This window comes from Macrobrachium rosenbergii, chromosome 12 (genome assembly GCF_040412425.1).
Source record: "Macrobrachium rosenbergii isolate ZJJX-2024 chromosome 12, ASM4041242v1, whole genome shotgun sequence".
NCBI lineage: Eukaryota > Metazoa > Arthropoda > Malacostraca > Decapoda > Palaemonidae > Macrobrachium > Macrobrachium rosenbergii.
The window spans coordinates 106,812,601-106,833,307 of NC_089752.1; the positions used below are offsets into that span (position 1 = coordinate 106,812,601).

General features: G+C 41.2%; 1 protein-coding gene and 1 long non-coding RNA gene across 4 annotated transcripts in view; both read right to left on the reverse strand.

The window, feature by feature from the left end:
• The window catches only part of LOC136843832 (tribbles homolog 2-like), a 242,993-nt gene that overhangs the window by 14,875 nt on the left and 207,411 nt on the right, over positions 1–20,707 (reverse strand). The gene's annotated exons all lie outside the window — the stretch shown is intronic.
• Positions 6,907–8,340, reverse strand: LOC136843831 (uncharacterized). Its single transcript, XR_010854695.1, has 2 exons — positions 7,785–8,340; positions 6,907–7,700 (listed from the first exon to the last, which is right to left on the reverse strand). It is a non-coding gene; the product is annotated as an uncharacterized lncRNA (long non-coding RNA).

Consider the following 20,707-nt stretch of genomic DNA (forward strand, 5'->3'; position numbering starts at 1 on the left):
TCTCCCGACAACAAGAAGAAAATTCCTTGTTGTAGACGGCATCATAATGTGCATATTAAATTGTGAAATGAACACATGCAACAGAAACACAGTTCTTGCTTGTTGATGAATGGATAACAGGTAGAAAGGAAAAAATCATTAAGCAAAATCATGCCACACAAAGGCGTTTTCTTTCGTGTTCGTTTCTCTCGACTGAGGACGCGTTTAAACCACGTTTTTTCTGTTTTTTCTGGTTTTCTACCTGACTGCCGTGTCTTTTAAATATAAGGCTGTAAACTGAGCCGCCTCTATCTGCCACTGGCGACTAGTGCCAAATGAGGAATGAAAGCTTTGCAGGCGCTTGGGATGACGGCCACGTACTGATGAAATAGGGAGGGGAGGGGAGGAGGGGAGGGAGGAGGGGGAGGATACAGTGAGGAAAACAAGTTGTGGAGTGGGCGAGAGATGAAGGAGGGGAACGAGGGAAGGGAGGAGAATAAAGAGGCTGGGCGGAGTTGCAAGGAGAGCAAGTGAAGTGTGGATGACGACACAGCAGGTGACAGGATGCAAGTTACCCAGAAGCTTCTCCTCTCTTACCTTTCCCCGGCAGCCCTGACATTCTCCTGTGACCCTCCAAAGGCTCCAGTCCTTCTTTCTTTCTTTTCTCTCCAACCCTCTCTTTCCCCTTCCTCCTGTCAATCCCCTTCGTTTTCCATCTGTTCCCCAACCCTCACTTCCCTCTTTCCCTCCCTATACCCCTCGCCTCCCAACCCCTGCCCAGTCACCACTGCCAGCTACTTGTGCAACGACAGGTGTCATCGGTGCCACTCCTCTTCTTCCCTTCCACCATTCCTGCCCATCTCATGCCCCAACCCTGCAACACTCGTCATCTCTTCCCTGGTGTGCTCTACCCAGTCCTCCTGAATATCTGTAAATAATAATATTTTTTTTTTTTAATATGCGCCTCAATTTTTTTTCTTTCTTTTAAAAATCTCACTGCCAAAAAGAACTGGACAGTGCCATAATGATTCCAGTAGCTGGACCTGGAAAAGACCTGCTTTCAATGGAGACGAGTGTGAGCGCATTAAAACACACTTGGAAAGGTCCCCATGATCACTACACCCTGAGTACTCGCTTGATAAACTTGAATCAAATATGACCATGATTTCACGACAGTTATTAGAAAGGAAGTTCCCAAGAGGAACTAGACACGCTTAACACAGCCCATTAAACTTGCTTCGTAAGCTGCTTTACCTACTGTTTCACCGCACGTAAGCGAAGTACCACGCAACAATAAAAGCTTAACAACAAAGTGGAGGTGTACTTCGTAAAACATTCCAAGCGAGGAAATACCCGAGCATTATAATCTACGCATTAGCGTCCAACAGCTACATTGTGAAAGCCATGTAGTTTTATTCCGGTTAATGGCAAGCTGGCAACCAAGAACACAAGGACAGATGGACAGTAGTGACGAAGCTTCGCAAATCGGCACAACTGCCCATCTGCCCAGAGACAGGAAATGCCCCGGGGTACACATCTGTCCGCCTGCGAGATGGTGATGATTATGATAACACCATAAATGCAGACACAATGCATATGCCAGTCGCTTAAGAAGATAAGACGGAACATTTCTTCATGAAAAAAGAAAAACACTGGAAATTATATTGCATCATTTGAATAAATTCATATACATTTCTACCAAGCCTTCGTTCTTTAAAACTTTAAAATATTTACTTCAAAAATTAAGATTCACCTCTGTCATAAGCACACAACGGTATTTCTATGGCTTGGCCGCAGGATTTCTGTTAAAGTTTCAAACTTCAAATGTATTTTACTGTAACGAAACGCTAAAAAGGAATAAGTTTTTAAATACGACCCAAAATAAAAATATAAAAAACTCACTACTCCTAAATCCTTAAAGAATGAACAGGTATTGTCCACTTAGTAAACTAAACTTGAATGAGTCATATTCAGACGTGTCACGGATCCGTTCAGAATGGCATTTTTTAAACATTTTTTAAAACATACAAGAGCAAAATAGAAATAAATAAAAAAACCTATTCCGGGTACTTTCGCTCTTGTAAGCCTATCTTTACATGATACAAAAAAAAAATCAATATTTTAAATGCTTCTCTGGTGTATTTACATTGTAGGCTACTCTTATGCTTAAAATACAATTTTGAGGTTCTATTAAACACATATCTGGCAGGTCAACAAAATTCAAGAGTTCTTAACATGACAATCACACACGCATTGCTTACAACCCGAAACGACGAATAAACATTATTCAGTGAATACTGCTCTTTTCATACTATCGTATCACAAGACCTCATGAAACACGATATGATAAAGGAACGAACCAAGATAGTATACTATTCACTGCCTACGACAATGGGCTTGCAATGAACGTTGGGATTAGAATCGGAGATACAAAACCAGTGTCGCCGTGATTCCCGAGTTCTGGTGTCAATATCAGATGCTAACACGAACTTGTACCGTGTTGTCGAGGCCAGCTGGGTGTCACAATATCTTGGGATTGCTGAAGATCAGCTTCACAGTTTTCGTAACCTCACTCATCTCGATATGAGTTTCCAGAGTGTAAACAAGAGTGAGCATTTGCAAATTAAACAGCATCCAAAAAAACTCGCTAACCGAGGCACATTCCATAAAATACAATACTTTTTTTCTCTGGGCTATTAGTTGCCATGCCAATATGCCTCCTACTCAAGATTAAAAGTTCCAAAGCCGAACAAGTAACGATGATGATGATGATGATGATGATGATGGCGCCATTGTTGAAAATGAATCTATGACAACCTATTTTATTTTTTTTATTTATTTCTTAACTATAGTGTTTAGATAAACTTCTCCCAATATTGAAACAAAATTTCTGATGAAACAGAAATATATATAACTACAACTGTCTTCGTCAAGTAATGCGATAAAATACAATGAATATATAAGTAACAACAAGGCTCGCTCACTCTCCTCTCTCTCCTCTATATATATATATATATATATATATATATATATATATATATATATATATATATATATATATATATATATATATATATATATATATATAAAACACGAGGAGAACAATATACCCAATCGGCAGTGAGTCCAGTCCATTTCAGTTTCGCTATGCCGTGCCCACCTTAGAAAGAGGAGAGGCGCGTGGGCGAGCTGTTCAAGTGTGAAGAAGCTTTCTATGATTCTATTGTTACCTGTATAGGTGTAACCTGTTGCTGTTACTGCTGCTATTTGTCGTGCCTATTGTTGGAGCAGCGTTCCGATTTGTCCCTTTCATGTTCGAAGAGAGAGAGCGAACCTGCACGGGTTGATATACGAGCTATGTGTATATAGGCTTATCGCATTTCTGGACAATGGCGTTTGTTGCCTCCTATCAAAGGCAACCAAGTAGAAACCCATCGATGCTTTTTCAAACTTTTGGATATTCAGCGTTCGAGAATAACGCATTCTTACCTATTTAACGGGCTTCGTGTTGAAGAGAGGGATTTACGAAAAGGGTCTTCGCATAATGACGAATTCCAGAGGAAAGGACACCCTTTCATAATTAGTTTAAAAACACTGTCACCTCTAAATTCACTTATCAGTTAATGAGTTAATGTTTACTGATATCAACCTCGAAAGATATCAGCAAACTGAGGAACAAAGAATATCGATACTAAGACACTAGTTTATCCATGCGAATTTGCATCAGCTTTGAATGAACTCTCACCTAGATATTATGCAGTATTTCAGGTTCCTAGTCATCGTCTCACCGCAGGAAAACCTCCATGCCATCTTTCTGTATCAAGGTTTATCTCAACACCAATACCGAATGAGTACCGTAGAAATAAGACTGACCGCATTAGCAACCAGCTTCATCCTTCCCCTCCCCCTCCCCTCCCGCGACCCCGAATGGCAAGAAGAAAGGATAAAAAGCAAAGAGATACTCGAGTCAAAACTCGAGAACCTGTGAGAATGTGAAGGGCTGGAGGATGAAGAATAAAAAATGAGGGAAAGGAAGGGCGGGGCATGAAATGACAGGAGGGAGGGTTGCTGAGGTCGTAGGAGAAAAAGTCCTCACCTCATCGTCGTCGTCACGAGGGAAGGAGAAGAGGAAGAACTTGTTTGCCACTGAAGGAGGAGGAAGGGGAGAGAGTCAGCAAAGGAGGAGGACACAGCACGTGAGTTCACCATCATGTGGTCATCATTTATCACGTGTCACACCGTTGGTGGCTGGATGGAGGGGATGGCGGGTCACTAAGCACTCGTCATAATCGCGCGTACACACACACACACACACATACACACAGATCACAAACTTTTTTTCTTTCTATAGGTTGCGACACTACCAATAACATCTGGTACAAAGGCTTCATAAATCATCTTCATGTGACTTGTTTTGCTTCGAGGTCAAGATGTTGTGCTTTTCTGATTCATATCACAATTTCCCTTTTTCTTCCTGAACAAAGAAAACACATACTGTCTTCAGCCTCTGATCTTACGTCAAAAAGCACATAAAATAGACAGCCCAATAGATCTATGACAGGAATAGGAACCACAAAGTAACCGCCAATCTCTGGCAACAAGCTTCTATGCTCAATTAAGAAATTTTACAACAGTGGAATGGAAAACTTATGAAATCTGGAAACGATTTACTGAGAGAGACAGCGAGACCAAAATACCAGGAAAAAATTAAGAGAAAGTGGTCACTGATGCAAGATGTTTACATTAACCTACAGAGAAACGAAATGGCAGCTCAAAGACCGTGAACAGACAAGCATTCACGTACCTGACGTAGAAATAGCTTACGAAAAAATCAGGGGTGAAACGTCAAGAAAGGGCGATGCCCTGGGCGAAAAAACTCGGGTAGAAAGGAGGCCTGGAAACAGATTGTGGGGTCCAAATACAAAAAGCTGTTTGTATCGAATATAAAAGGTATGACTGTCGTCACAATTTGACCTCTGGCTAAAGTAGCGCGATTTTATTCGGGTGGGTCGAAATGAGCCCGAGATGAAACGCCACAGCGGCCACAGAAGCCACTGTCATAGCGGTGGCGGTCGTTTGGAAGAGAAACTCCATCGCAGCGAATTAGACGACCAAAAATTGTTACCAGATAAAATTCCTGGCGGTGGACAAAACCTACTCCATATTCGCTCTCCGCTTTGGTAACACTGTTGCTGCAATATCACAGAGCTTAACTTAATATGAGAGGAATAATTCACCGATAAAACCTACCACAAAGGAGACGAGGCGATATTATTACCGTCAATTTCCATCTTATCATCAATTTTATGCCGCTCATTCTGAACATGTGTACTCCTAAGTTACTTTGTACTGGGAAGAATCTCATTCTCAATGAAAACGACGACAATAACACAATTCACGATCACCGCAAAAACAAGATCACAAGCATCTCCAAACGTAAGATTCAGGGTCCTTGTAAACATTAAGGGTTACTTAACGCAGACATCCAATTAGGCGTTCCTTTCGCAAGAATTCCTATTTAGCAGGTACCGGAGACTAGTTTTCATTACGGAACACTTGTCTCTTTCATAAAAACACAGCCACCTGCATAATGGTGAGCAATTTTAACGTCACTTGTCCACAAAGTTACTGTTCAGCTTCTGACACACATCAAAGAACAGCTTTTCCTGTGAACATTAAAAGAAAAGCTTTAATAAACACCAGGCTCAAACAGTTATGCGGAAATGGGCAAGTGTTCTAACTCGATCCATAAAAGCTGGAAAAATTTTACATACATACACACATACAGTATATGCAGGAGTGAATGGAATAGTGTGGTATTAGATGTGAGGAAAGCACACACCAAGAACAGGAGGAGGAGGAGGAGGAGGAGGAGGATCCATTAAGGGTGAAGTGCCTTTACACAGCATGCCTTAACCCCCTCTCTCTCTCTCTCCTCTCTCTCTCTCTCTCTCTCTCTCTCTCTCTCTCTCTCTCTCTCTCTCTCTCTCTCTCTCTCTCTCTCTCTCTCACGAGTTGCTATGGTCAGTGGTTCTCGCACCGAGTCACCTGAGCAGTAGACAGATCGTTGCACACCGCCGATGAACCTCACGACCTTTCCTAGATAAAGTAATTAAAGACATACGGGATATTATTAACAAAACAGGGCCTATTGATAGGATGCTGTTAAATTTTGGGATTTTTCGTCACTTCTGGCAAAGCCACACAGGCCGGAGTCCCCAATCTCTGCAACTTCTCAAATCCCGACTCGATTTCCCTTTCTGTCAAGTCACTTCTCTTCAGGTTAGATGCAACTACCTATCTACCTGTCATCTCAGGTGAGTAACCTGTCGAAAACACGCAGGGATGCAGAGGATTACATTACTGAAATATGGAGATGCACGTCCGTAGACTATCTACCCATCAGCGGCAAAACCCAGCTCGAAATAGAAACGTCATTCGCCAGTTTCATGTCAAAAGCGTCATCTTACTGACTTAATGAGGAAAAGCTAAAAACCTTTTTCATTTACCTGGGAGAATCGAAAATGAAAAACAGTTTATGATCTCTTACTGATACGTAAGACTTAGTGAGCAAAATGACAATAGAAATAACTTTCTTTACAGTAAAGAACGAAGAATATGAGTTCCCGAGATTTCCTTCAGTTATTTCCTACTCAGATTCAATTTCAGTTGCCTGTCGTTGGCGATTACATATCGTGGCTCGAAAAACAAGACGGAATTCTTTGGCAAGGAAGAGAGCAAAGTGAAACGAGGAATCTCGAGCTTGGAACAGAGTTATTTTCAATGAAGATAAAATAATTAAGATCTCCCCTAGTTCCTCAAACGAATACAATCATAATGCTTAAAAAACGAATTTTATATTGACGCCATTATTAACAAAGAGTAGAAAAAAAATTGATAATGCGCTGTTGCGGAAGGTTTCATGTAGTTTGTCCTCGAGAAAAAAAAAACCTAAAATAAAAAATGAGAGAGAGAGAGAGAGAGAGAGAGAGAGAGAGAGAGAGAGAGGCGGTGGAGTGAGTTGAGCTCATTGCGAAACAAGCTTCCAACAAAATCTATCCCCTGTTCTCCCCCCACCACGTACGTTAATGTCCCCCGTCCCTGTCCCCACCCATACCCCTCCGCTGAATCCACTTGCGCAACGTCGACCCCGATACCACGTATATACCCGACCAAACGCCGACACTTTTCTCTCATTTGTTGGATGTACGCAATAGTCACAGTTTCGTCACAGCACATTCTTCGTCGGCTTCTTCTTCTCATTCTTCTTCTTCTTCGTCGACATCGACAGCCTTCTCCCTTTTTTATCATTTTTTTTTTCTTTTTGCAGTCTGGTCGAAGGACGATCAAGCTACACTTCTAGGAAGTCTCTCATTTTCTGCAAAAGGAGAAGATTCGCCCATTCAGAAAAAAAAACGGCGAATGTGAAGACAGAGAGATGATGATGAAGGAGGGGTAGCAGAAGTGGCTGGACTACAGACCCAGGTGGCGTTACATGGGATCCACTGCAGCAGCATTTAGTCTCAAGCTTGTAAGTTGCAGTGAAATGTTTCTTAGGAGAGAGAGAGAGAGAGTCAAGATAAAGGCGACATTAGCCGACTTGATGCAACTGCAAGATGAGAAGTTTCAGAGGTGGAAATTATTCATAGCAAGGGATTTATCGACCTAATAATTAGACTGCGTCATGGCATATATATACGGTATGCTTATTCCTCCATTTCCTTCTACAATCCATTAATATATATATATATATATATATATATATATATATATATATATATATATATATATATATATATATATACCTTCTACAATTCCAGAATAAAACAACCAGCAATGATCGAACTGAACTCGACCGTCTCTGCACGCCTTGGGATCTTCATCAAATTTCTACGACAGAGCAAATGATTCGTGTTCAAAGCGAGACAAAAGCTGCCGTCAAAACATTGCAGTTGTAATCAATCATTACAAAATGATGCTCGCAGATTTACTCACAAGCTCCTTCTTATACTATTTTCAATTGTAAATCAGGCTTTACTAAGGAACTCCTTTTTCGAAACAATAAAATATAATCTATCACCAGAAGCTAATAAACACGAGAGAGAGAGAGAGAGAGAGAGAGAGAGAGAGAGAGAGAGAGAGAGAGAGAGAGAGAGAGAGAGAGGAACAGCCGAAAGTTCAAAGAGCATTCATAATGGAAACCAGTTTTTAAGAAAATATCCAAGAGAATTTCAGATGGAAATGATAACTGTCATGAAAATATGACAAGAGGGCTAAAAAGATTTTGGGCGTGAAAGAGTCAAGGGTCTCCGACATTTACAGACCCACGACAGCAACCAAATCAACCCATATGAAAATGAGAGACGCACAAGTTAATATCTCTTCTAGACTTCATGTTGATATGGACGAGCATTGCCCAAGGTAAAGAGGCTTCACTCTTTCATAAAGATAAATTCTTGGATATATTTTGTCCTGAAATACATGTAAGCGATATTAGGCAGGTAGATGATTTCAATGACAGCATGCTGACGAGAAAGAAAGACGCAGTGCTTACGGAATGAGCTCAGACGAAACTTCTAATTTCGAAATGCTGTCACATGAGCAAGTGGTCAAAGCGTAAAAATGCAGTACAAAAGTAACAGACTAAGGTCACCTGAGAAATACAAGTTTTACACTCGAACATTAACAAACCAAAGACAAGGGGGCTGTAGTTGTCAAAGTTGCTTATAAATGTCACTCGATAAAAAAAAAAAAAAAAAAGGCGACTCCTCTCACTGTAATATTGATGTTGACACAAAACGTGGTATGAATAAGAGGTTTCTGAAGATTATGCAATCACAAACTTGCCCTGCTGACTTTAACAATAATAATAATAATAATAATAATAATAATAATAATAATTATAGCATGAGTCACTAAAATGAAGAAATCCACAGTGGTGTAGATTATATTTCTAAAATGCTTACATCTACACCACTGGACTTCTTCACCAATAATAATAGTAATAATAATAATAATTGTCACAACACCTTTTACTCGACTCGGCACGACTGAATAAGGACAGCATACCATTCTCGTGTGCCTACAGAGGGAGGGGAGAGATCCGTTGGACAATAGCAGCCTAAATCAGTGTCCTGAACCTCCGGATGGATCAATACCAGACGTTACTTTGCCAGATGTTTATTGCATTAGAACCCATCTTTTCGATTTGCCAATATTCCGATGGCATATTCCGTGCCGATAATGAATCCCTTTTCGGCATGTCATTCTTTCACTGAATTACACCCTATACGTATAAAAATGAACTAATATAAACCATCAAAACATTTAAAAGTCTAAGGAATTCACTGTTTCCAGCCGCCCTAAACATCTCTTCAGGAGAAAGCATACACACATATATATATATATATATATATATATATATATATATATATATATATATATATATATATATATATATATATATATATATGTATATGTGTGTGTGTGTGTGTGTGTGTGTGTGTGTGTATCATTATAGTCAAACATATTATAACCAACTGAACCATTGTATGTCCTACATGTAGTATAATTCCAAAAGAAATCCTAGGCAATTATTAGGGCTAACACCACATGAAGTATATAAATACAACACTAACTAACATTCAGCTCTTTCTCCTCCCAGTGAACCTGCAGGTGTTTGATGACAATGCTGACGTAGAGCTAGGAATAACAACATTAATGACAGCATGATGCTAACGCCTGGTTCAGCGACCATGTTTAAGGGGAATCCTTTCCAACTCTAGGAAAAATTTCGAATAGATGTCAGCCGATGGTGACAGATGACGTCACACCTTTCTAAAGGCACCGTCAACCAGTTGTATGGGATATCAACCTAACTTGACAGCTTTTCCTCTCTCTCTCTCTCTCTCTCTCTCTCTCTCTCTCTCTCTCTCTCTCTCTCTCTCTGTACGTTTAAATGCACCATAAATGCAACACTAAGATAAGTTCTTCAAAAAATAACTTAGCACCTGAACGTATAATTCATAAAGGTCGGGCTTTTATTTTTTGGATAATCAATCTCTGGCGTCTAAGGCCTTTGTTTCAAGGAACCTGGAATGACACCAAATCATGAGTATCAGGAATGACTGGACATTACATAGAAGTGATTCACAAGTCCCAGGAATTCCAAAGAAAATCATTTGCATCAGAGGCCTAGGAAGAAGAGAAGAATAATCACGCCAAGAAATTTCCAAAACTGGAGGTATCTCCAAAAAGCATTTCGTGATATTAAAAGTCTCCGCTTAAACTGGCACCCAATTGTTTTTTTTTTTTTCTATTTTGGAGAATGGATGTAAAGGCGCATAGCGGATGTACTACATAAACCACATACCATCACTAAGGCATTTCCTTTTTTTTCAATAAACATCTGTCACGAGGTCTATTTAGGCTACTGAATATTTTTCTTCGTGTTTATTGTTTATTTCTTATTAATTACATAGTGATTCCATTTCATGAGAGAGAGAGAGAGAGAGAGAGAGAGAGAGAGAGAGAGAGAGAGAGAGAGAGAGAGAGAGAGAGAATGACTCACTGATACTTATAGTTTGGACTCTTTCCAGGATCTTCGATCCCCGAAGTGAGTATTAATGGAAAATACAGATGGCGCTCAATACCAACTCGATTAAAACATTTCCTTTCGTCGCGCCTCGTCGTGCCTGACTCAGAGATCTTTATCAGCACACCCTGTGAGCGAGCATTAACAGCTGGCTGGTTAATTTGAAGTTAGAAATGAAAATTTACACCGCAAAAGTAAGGCAATGAGTCGAACAAACAAGCAAACACTAGAAGGAAGGTGCGTACGTACCATCCTCGGTTCGAGCTTTGCTGAGAACTCAGGTCTCAAGACTAGGAAATGCTTCTGACGTCACACGAGGACTGAACAGCGACTGATATGGCTTTGTTTGGATGCGTCGCGAATCTGCTCGTCCTTTTGTTTGTTGCAACACGAAGCACTTTCTCGAAGGACCGGCCACTCCATTTTAAACATTCAAAATTTTTGCATATTTGTTAGTATCTCGGACAACGGCCAGTCATTCCTAATGCAAGATCCCTGAGAGAGAGAGAGAGAGAGAGAGAGAGAGAGAGAGACTCTCGCTCGTTGTCTGAGTTAAAGTTCAAACTTCATTTTCCTGCTGAGCATTTACTGAGTACAGTGTAGGCTACTACAATCGAGACGGCTCCTCCGATAACGGTCTCCTTTCGTATCCTGGTCACGCCCGACAAGCTTAGGCAAAACATGTCGGTGACTAAGGGCTTAAAAAACCACCCCCCTCGTATCAAGACCCCACCTAGTCAGCCTTCCCAGAAAGTAAGAACGATTTCTCAGAAGTCGTCGTGTTGTCGCGTAGGTGTAAAGTTTAAGGCGGGGAATGACCGGGAAAGGGAGGGGGGGGAGGGGTGTTAAATGGACTTGCAACAGGGGGAATGGGGATAAGAAGGGGAGTGAGCAAATCGCGGAGATAGATAAAACAGCGACCCTGCAGAGGCCTTGGTTTTAATATGCTCCTCTGGTCCCCAGACAGTTGATCGAGGCATCTGCAAACACTTTAAGCTCCTCATGTTTGATGTCACTTTGTTGAACAATCGGAGCTAAGATAAAGAAATTCAATCAACTTACACAAGTGAAATTTACACGCGCGTCCTCAGGAGAGATTGATTTGGGACAACGAATTGGTTATGATCGCTTTATCACCAGATGATACCACGATCTAAGTGCTAAGTATCAACGCGAAGATTGGGGCCAGTGATCAAATAATTTGCTATATACTATTCTAACACCATTCCCAACCGTCAGAGATCATTAAATCCACGGCCAACTGAATCACAGCGTCAATCGAGATTTTGCAACACAAATCCATGGAAGCTTTGTGCAGGGGGAGTCTCCGGTGCGTTCGGAGAAAAACTCGTCCAGGGACAAGAATTCGCTCCCAAAATATCCCACTACGTCATCATCCTTCAGCCCGACGACGCATGGCTGTTTGCGTTTATACCCACGCTCGTCTAGGACGAGACTACACAAGTGAGCACTGTACTTTACTGCTGTTGCCATTATAAAGCCGAAGGCAATGCTTATCTTCGTTTAACATATAGCAAACAGAGCTACCTTCATTGTAGTTACGAAGTTCATTACAACAAGGACAATGAATGTGACAAGACACACTGGAAACACACATGTTCGGTGACATGAAGACGCATTTTAAGATAATGTTTTCACTTACATTAATTTTTAATCATTTGATCAAAGAAAATGCTGATTTCCAGTCCAAACGCATCTTGGTGAACGCGTACAAGCATTTGCCATGTTTTCCACACTTCCTTCATGGTCTCATAGGTCGTCATATCGACGGAATTACGTAATAAAGGAAGCGGATGCGGCCCTCAAGCGGCCCTGTGGAAAGGTGGGGGTGGGGAGGTCAGCCGGCAGGGTTTGGAGATTAGGGGGGAGGGCAAGAATCGTTGAACTGAAACATGCCAACCGATCTCCTGTCCGTTGGTGGAAAATGCTGCTGCGTCTGCCTAACGCCTGCATTATTTGTAGGGCACTAAGGGGCCGGGCACCGCCAGTAACCCGTGACACTGCATGAAGCAAGCAAGTGCTGTTGGAACAAACACTACATTTTATCCTTGTCAAAATCTACCGTATGCCAGGCTGCCGGCAGGTGGTGGAGTCATTAACGTTCCTAAGCCCATGCGTAAGGGTTCTCCTTACCCGTCCGTCAGTAAAATACAAATATATTCTCAATAAATAACACACAAGGGTCAAGGCTTACTCGTTCTCATTAAGAATCTAATACTGATACAAAATAGACGCTACTTATCGAAAGCAAAACAGTGCGACTTGGAGAGAAGCCAGTACATATTAGAATATCATGAGAAGCGTGATGATGTGGGGGACTGGCGAGCCGTTTCAGAGGCAAACCCCTATTACTACTACTATACTGGGGTGGAGAGACCACATGCCATTGGGGTTAGCACCTGCGAACAGCAGCACGTCTGAAGCAAGCTTTCTTTTCCTACTTTAAAAAAGTGCCACGTATCCGTCAGCCAAGAATAGTAGACATTTAAACACACTGATGTAAAATTCTCTGGACATCATTTCTTGCTCTAATCATAAACGTTAAACATGATAACTGATAAGCCGAACAGATATACAGTGGTACAAACTTTAATGTGAAGGGGGAATTATCTTCATAATTTATGAAGGAGGCATTATTTTCATGATTTAAAAACATGTCTGTGACCAACGCACACAAACTTGTTTTGAGCACCATTTGAGTTGCGTGGACGGCTTATACTTGTGGTCGCTACCTTTTTTCTTTCACTCTTTCTTGGATTTTTTTTTGGTGGTGTTGTCCTTCAAATGTTTACTGTATAATAACTTTGAACCAAAATGTTTTCTCGTCAAATTTAGACCCCTGGGGCGACAGGATACGCAACATTTCTGATACAAAATACAAAAGTGATAATGAATTTCTTAATTACCATTTTACAAACGAGTCCTAAATATATTTCCCATACGAATGACATCCGACCTTGAATCCAGACGCTAACAGATACTGACGAGACATGCGATGTGACAAGACCAGGCATAAATTGTTGCAAAAAACCAATTGTGAAAGGACTGGGTTCAATGATATCAAGCCATGAGGAGACGTAACAGGAGAACAAGACACAATTTAGGAATAATGAAACATGAACTCGATACACAGGGAAAACCGAGAACGTCATTAACAAAGTAGTAGTTATAAAAGCACAATAAAAAAATATAATCTCTAGAAACCCACCCTACCAAAAAAGTCGGCACACGCAGGGCAAAACACAATGCAAGTACTCTGGGCGTATCCAATTATCTACGTACAAAGAAACTGAATGGCAAAGGGGAATCTGCAAAAATCTAGCAGCGCTTGAGAGAGAGAGAGAGAGAGAGAGAGAGAGAGAGAGAGAGAGAGAGAGAGAGAGAGAGAGAGAGAGAAGGCATTGCATGGCGCCCGCGGCGTTTGGTGCTGAGCGCAACTTGGCTGTATGATAGATATTCCCTTTTTAAGGACACAGGAAATGAACTCTATCTCCTACGGCCGCGAGCGTCGTTCCAAGCCCTGGGTCCGGGGACAAGGACATCAACTAACCTCGGAGATTGCACAACTTGAATGAAATTACCTTTCCACACTCGTATACACACACGTACGCGCACACACGAACATTCGACGGTGCTCCGTTAAACGAAATTACGACGATCGAAAATATATTTTTGACGCACCAAAAATTAGAATATTTTTGTACCGACTGCAATACTTTGGTTTCAAACAGAATGATGAATAACAGATTCAACCCTTTTCTCCCTTTGTTCAATTGTGCACTGGTAATCATTCATCTGCAAGACGCACCCGAGAGTACTTTTGTTTTTGGGAAAACATATGTTGTCATTATTACCAAGGGCGGAAACGGTTTCCGTCACCCCTTTGTTAGCCCATGGCAAAGGAAGGGGAGAAATTTCACCAAAGAACGTTACTGGCAATACTGCAGTGAGAATGTCCTCATTTGACACTAGGCTTCATGGGAAGTCCACCCTTTCCTCTCTCACGTCGGTTATTGTCCTCTCTCTCTCTCTCTCTCTCTCTCTCTCTCTCTCTCTCTCTCTCTCTCTCTCTTGTACGATGGGTATTCTCCTCAAGCGTCTAGCCGTATATAGGTTGTATTGCATAATACACTAATTAATTAGCGTGACATTTCAGTAAAATTCAGTGTCCTTACAAGGTACGGCCGAAGGTTCAAAATACTCCTAATTCTGGTCTCAAGAAGTTAAAATACAGGACTAGAGAGAGAGAGAGAGAGAGAGAGAGAGAGAGAGAGAGAGAGAGAGAGAGAGAGAGAGAGAGAATTTCACTTGATTTACCTGACGATTAGCTCCATGGGGGAAATTGGGGATTTTCTTATCAAGGCCATCTTCTGTGAGGACGTGGGACACTACACAACTTATTGCATTTATTGAAAGCAATGATGTCAGACCTGACTTCTGCACAGAATACAAGATTTCAGAGAGAGAGAGAGAGAGAGAGGGGGGGGGGGGAGAAGAAACTATTGCTAAGTGAATATCATAACACAAACTGATGAAGTGAGATTTCCCATTTGCCAACCGGTTTCCTCGAGTTCAAGTGAAGCGAGGCTTCATGGAAGTTGAGTGAGGATTAACAAGAATATCAGAATACCCTGAAAGTTTGATGACAAAGCAGTTAAGGGGTAAATATCCTTGTCTTACAACACAACGCTTCTTCTCTTAATTAGCGTTCATCAGGCCATAACATGCAACATGGCATCAAATTTACAAAAGCATAGATCAGAGACTTTCGACATCGGAAGCCATTCGGGGTAAGGCTTGTTTAGCTGGAGCAGCAATCCCGCTGCAAATTGAAGCTGAAAGAAGGGAACAGGAAAAGGAACGGGATAATTTAGGGGAATAAGACTTTTCATGGATAGTTAAATGCCCCGAGGGAGAATAAAAAAAAAGTCATCATCCACTGTGAGAAACAGACAAGGAAGGAAAAGAACATTGTGTGCCTCCTACGTGGCAACTGGCAGTGACTTGAGGCTACGGGGAGAGGTTCCTACATTGGCAAAAGGCGAAGAAAGGGGGATACAAAGTAAATGGAGGAGGATTTCCCGTCTGCAAGGGATTCTCCGTTGAGACAACGCACTCATTATGAATGGGAGCAGATAAAGCATCAGATGCAAAAATAACCATGGCCGTTAAAACTGGAGGGAGGAAGCAAGCGGCGGCAACAACTGAAGGTCGCACTCTTTAACAACTGCATGGATGGGTGAATGGGACGACTCATCAAGGTCCTCTAAAGAAGGTTTTCGCACGAGGGATGGGGATGGAGGTGTTGTAGTGTGGGGGGGGGGGGGGAGGAGATGGGGTTGATCTTGCAATTGGTGGAAGGGAAGAGTTTGCCGGGCTGTGCGCGCGCGCGCGCGTAAGAGAGAGAGAGAGAGAGAGAGAGATACAGGCAACATAGGCAGGGGTAGTAGTGCAGGCAGTGCTGGGCCAGTGTGCTGCCCTGCTATTGAGTGACCTTGGCAACTTGAGTGCACCCAGGGTAACAACAAGAAAAACGACAACATGAGCGGAGGGAGTGCTCGTGTACCAGTGAAAGGGGCTCTTAAAAGAAGTCTCTGAATTGGAATGCATATACAGAGGGCGTCCCTTGCAAAACGATCGGCATTTTTGGAATTCTTGAGCCTCATTTTGATAAACTCCAGATGTACGTTCTTTCTTCTGATAAGTTTTTGTAAGTTTTGCTTCGACGTGAAATAGTGAACTCTTGCTAGAAAGTAACAACTACAAAGAGACGAGAGATAAAGACTAAAACGGTAATCACAAGCAACCTTTAAGCCATTTTAACTCATAAAAGCAAGGAAGTTTTATTTTATCCTCCCTAACCTTTCCAAGTCTCTCTCTCTCTCGTAAACATTCGTTAATAACAGCGAAGAATAAACATTCACATCCCAACGTTACAGCGCAGAATAACAAAATGTAGAATCATGCACAAAACTGAGAATATTTAAAAGCATAAACAAATAACTACATCTATCATAATTTACTAGCGTAATATTTCTATGTAAACTAGAAACACGTGATATGAACCACTGCACTTTTCCTAAAATCGTTTTGCAATTTGTTTCATACACGAACGTCATGTTTATTCGATAAGTGAGATAACTCAGACACATACGAATCTTAAGAGCTTCAGTGACAGCAGAAGCCTGGCCCCAACCATAATAGAAACTGACGAGGGGAGCAGAAGGGCGTCGAGAATATTATCCCAGACAAACAAGCACCAGACACTCGAGAGGTCGAGGTGAGAATCTCTTCCAAGGCGTAGCCCCAGCCAACGAATTACTGGGAAAAACCAAAAATAGACCAACACGGTCATGAGATGGAAAGGCAAATGATGTTATGCAGTGAATATACCTAAACTAATGAAAGAACTTGTAAGAAAACCATATAGAGAAAGAAAATGAGAAAACCAACAGGAGCAAGAGACGGACAACACGCGAGAGAAAACTGTGGAGTGAAGAGGCGAAACCGCGTTTCGAATATGAAGGAAGAATGCTGATCATCATGCCTGAAGACGGTTTGGCTCACAGCCACCACTAAGTCGTTCTAGGAGCAAGGAGGCTGGGGAGGGGGTGAAGCGGAGCCGAGGATGAGGGAGACATACCACGCTGCTAAGATGCCTTTTCCTCCCCCCGAAGCATTGAAGCAGAGGAAACACAGCAGACAGACAGCATGTGTTCGACGAAACCGCCAATAAATGACTAGGGTGCTCTGTTTACCGGTTGCATTTTGGGTCCTCTAATATATTTGCCAGTTGCAATGCAACATTTGCTATTCTCACACCCAAAATTCTTTCAAGAAAAACAAATAAAAGGGGGAAATGTAATTAGATCATAGCAACGTCGTAACATTCCAAGCACTTTTACGCAGTGTCACTAGTCTGTACTTGTTTCCTGTTTTATTTCATTGCAAAGAGTGAGATAGATTTAAAACATTAATAAGCTATGAGTGCTGATTGTTAGATTACCCTCTCCCTGTGGTAGCACGGGCTCTTATTTAGTTAGGCAACCCACACGAGCAAAATTTTATGAACAGGACCACGAACCCACTTAAACTAACTCTCTCTCTCTCTCTCTCTCTCTCTCTCTCTCTCTCTCTCTCTCTCTCTCTCTCTCTCTCTCTCTCTCTCTCTCGAATAAAGTACGAAAGTAAAGGCAAAAATAAGGAAAGTGGCAGATAAAGCAGTCGAAAGCTCAAGAGTAAAGGGCAAAGAAACGGAAACCCATTCCAGAAGTCAAAGGTCAAACACGTCCATCTTTAAAAACAGCTGGCAGAGCGCGCTCGCTCGCTGTGTTAAGTGTCCCATAACAAGAACAGGGGTTACCTCTTGGCAACTATTTTACACCGCATTCTGGTGTCTGAAGTCCTGCTCTTGAGAAATGTTTCAGGAAAATGGAGCAGAGAGAGAGAGAGAGAGAGAGAGAGAGAGAGAGAGAGAGAGAGAGAGAGAGAGAGAATCAACATCGAAGCCTACCATAAACACAGGATTCAGATTAAGATATCAAGAGAAAAACGAGCCGGAAATGAAGGCGTGCCACCTGAGCTAAATTTACCACCGACGAAAAGCGTTTTTCGCTCTTAACCTTTCTAATACGGGGACCAACGCCAAAACTGGCGTCCCTGGGACCCGGATTATGCTATTTTCATCTCAAATTCAGGCCAATGACGTCATTTGCTGCGTCCCAGTCATATGGTTATCCCATTCTCTCTCTCTCTCCCTCTTTCGATGCTTCAAATGTATCCAAGAATGGCACAGAGGAAATTGGTAACACCTGGCGTAACCCATTTATGAGAATATAGGCGCGCGTGCGTATTATATTATATTATATTATATTATATTATATATATGTATGTATATATATCTATGTGTACACACACACACACACACACACACACACACACACACACATATATATATATATATATATATATATATATATATATATATATATATATATATATATATATATATATATATATATATATATATATATATATATATATATATATATATATATATATATATAAATTATATATATACCATACTAGCTATATAACATAAAATATACCATACTAGCTAATTAACATAAAACATTGCAATCAAAAGCTGAGATAAGCACAGAGTGCATGATGTAAACAAATAGAGCAAAGAAATCAATCAAATATTCCATTAAGAGGAAAGTGCAAGACAAACACCAAGGAAAAAGCAGCCCGTATCTCAAGAGCTTACTCACACACCTTCGGAAGTCTGCCAACACCACACACTGAGCATTACCTGAAACGAAAGGAAAATCAAGCTTATTTTCTCAATCAAACATTCACACAAAAATGACAAAAAGTGGTTTCCCTTAATATGGAAAAGAGATCAACCCAGCCTGTGAGTTTTGGCACTTTTCTGAAACGTGCTAAAGTTGTCAAGTGTCTCAAACAACCCACAGTGCCTCTGGCGTGCAGCCTCTTGAGCACCACTAAATAACAGTGGTTGGTTTATACAGCACATGCAATCAGTTTTCCTAAACTTGACGATAATTTTTCATTTGGGTTCCTAAGGATGATTACATTTATGAATGAAAATGATAACAAATAGTTAATATATTCGTTCAGATGGTGAACTATGCAGCAAAATTATCATGAGTACTCCACATGTGTCTGTACAAGGCGTTCATGGTGGCCACTTTTCAAACTGGACTCCGTCTGGCTCGGGAAGTTCAGCAGCTGAATTGTCCTGTAATATAGAGTCTACTCAAAAGTTTCAGATCATGCTGACACGAGTCCCGGTATGATAAAACGAAGCTTTGTAGCTCTTTCCGATAATGAACAAAGTACCAAGAACGAAACTTATTCTACAGATATAACACTAATCTTCAGTTCATCCACTGATGCAGCGTCCAATAACACTTTAGCCCATCTTCATTTGGCAAGGGTACCTGCACAGACCATGTTTGAATCCCCAGTCAATTTTCTGAGCAGTCCTAGTTTCAGCATGATCTAAAACATTAAGAATAAGACAAAACCGATGTATATTAGATAATTCAACTATTTTCAATGAAAAAAGTCTCCATTTTGGAAACTGGCCATGTAGGATATTGAAATGACCAGGCCATTTTCCTTTTACAGTGATCCTCGAAGATCATCCACGCTAACAGACATGCTTGTATAAATGTTTCAATGGTCTTGTCCCCATCTTCCAGTTAACAAAAAATAATATTTATCAGCTGTTCCACAAACTGAAAGAATAACCAGTGAAAAGCGTTCGAACAATCCCTAAAAGATATATTACTCTTCCAAGTTAAAGGGGGGGGGGCAGAATACAGAACACACACAACAAAGCTCGGCTAATAAAAAATTAAATCAACAGAAAGTCACTTTGCAACGAGACAGCATTCCGCATTTTGTCCTTAAAAGATGCCGGTCATCGAAGACAAGTCCAAAGAAAATCAGAACTTCGAACCATCTAGCTTCGCTTAATGTTTTTCATAAATGTCTGATTAAAAACCAAAAAACAAAACACATGACCCAACGGAATATATTTTTTTTACACTTGGCTACGAAGACTTACATCATGACAGTAATGGCATAATACTGCACAGCATTAAAACATAATGAAATAAAATGACAAAAAAAGAGCATAACATACTGTAGGGGCATAATTTCATAATAGCTCATAAATGCAATGCAAGTTGCAATAGGATTTTATCCACCCTCCATGATGAATAAGCTGCCGAGTAAAACTCTTCCAACGTCTGTATTCTAGCACGTTTGAGCTAGAAGTTTGCGAGGGATCCTTCAGCCCCAGAGAACTTTAAATCGATCGTGCGTTTCATCAAAGACAGAATTAAAGCAGTTACGTGAAAAGTTCCTTGAACTTTGCAACACTGTAATTCCCTGAGTTTGTTTCTCCTCCTCCTCCTCCTCCTCCTCCTCTTCTTCTTCTTCCACACTACGCCCACTTCTTCCCTCAAAGTCTATTTCCGTCCGCTTCCACCCGAGAAACTAAGAAGGGAGGGAAAAGGGGCGATGAGGTGGGAGGGGGAAGGATGGTTAACTGAATATAATCCGGGGTAAGACAACCAT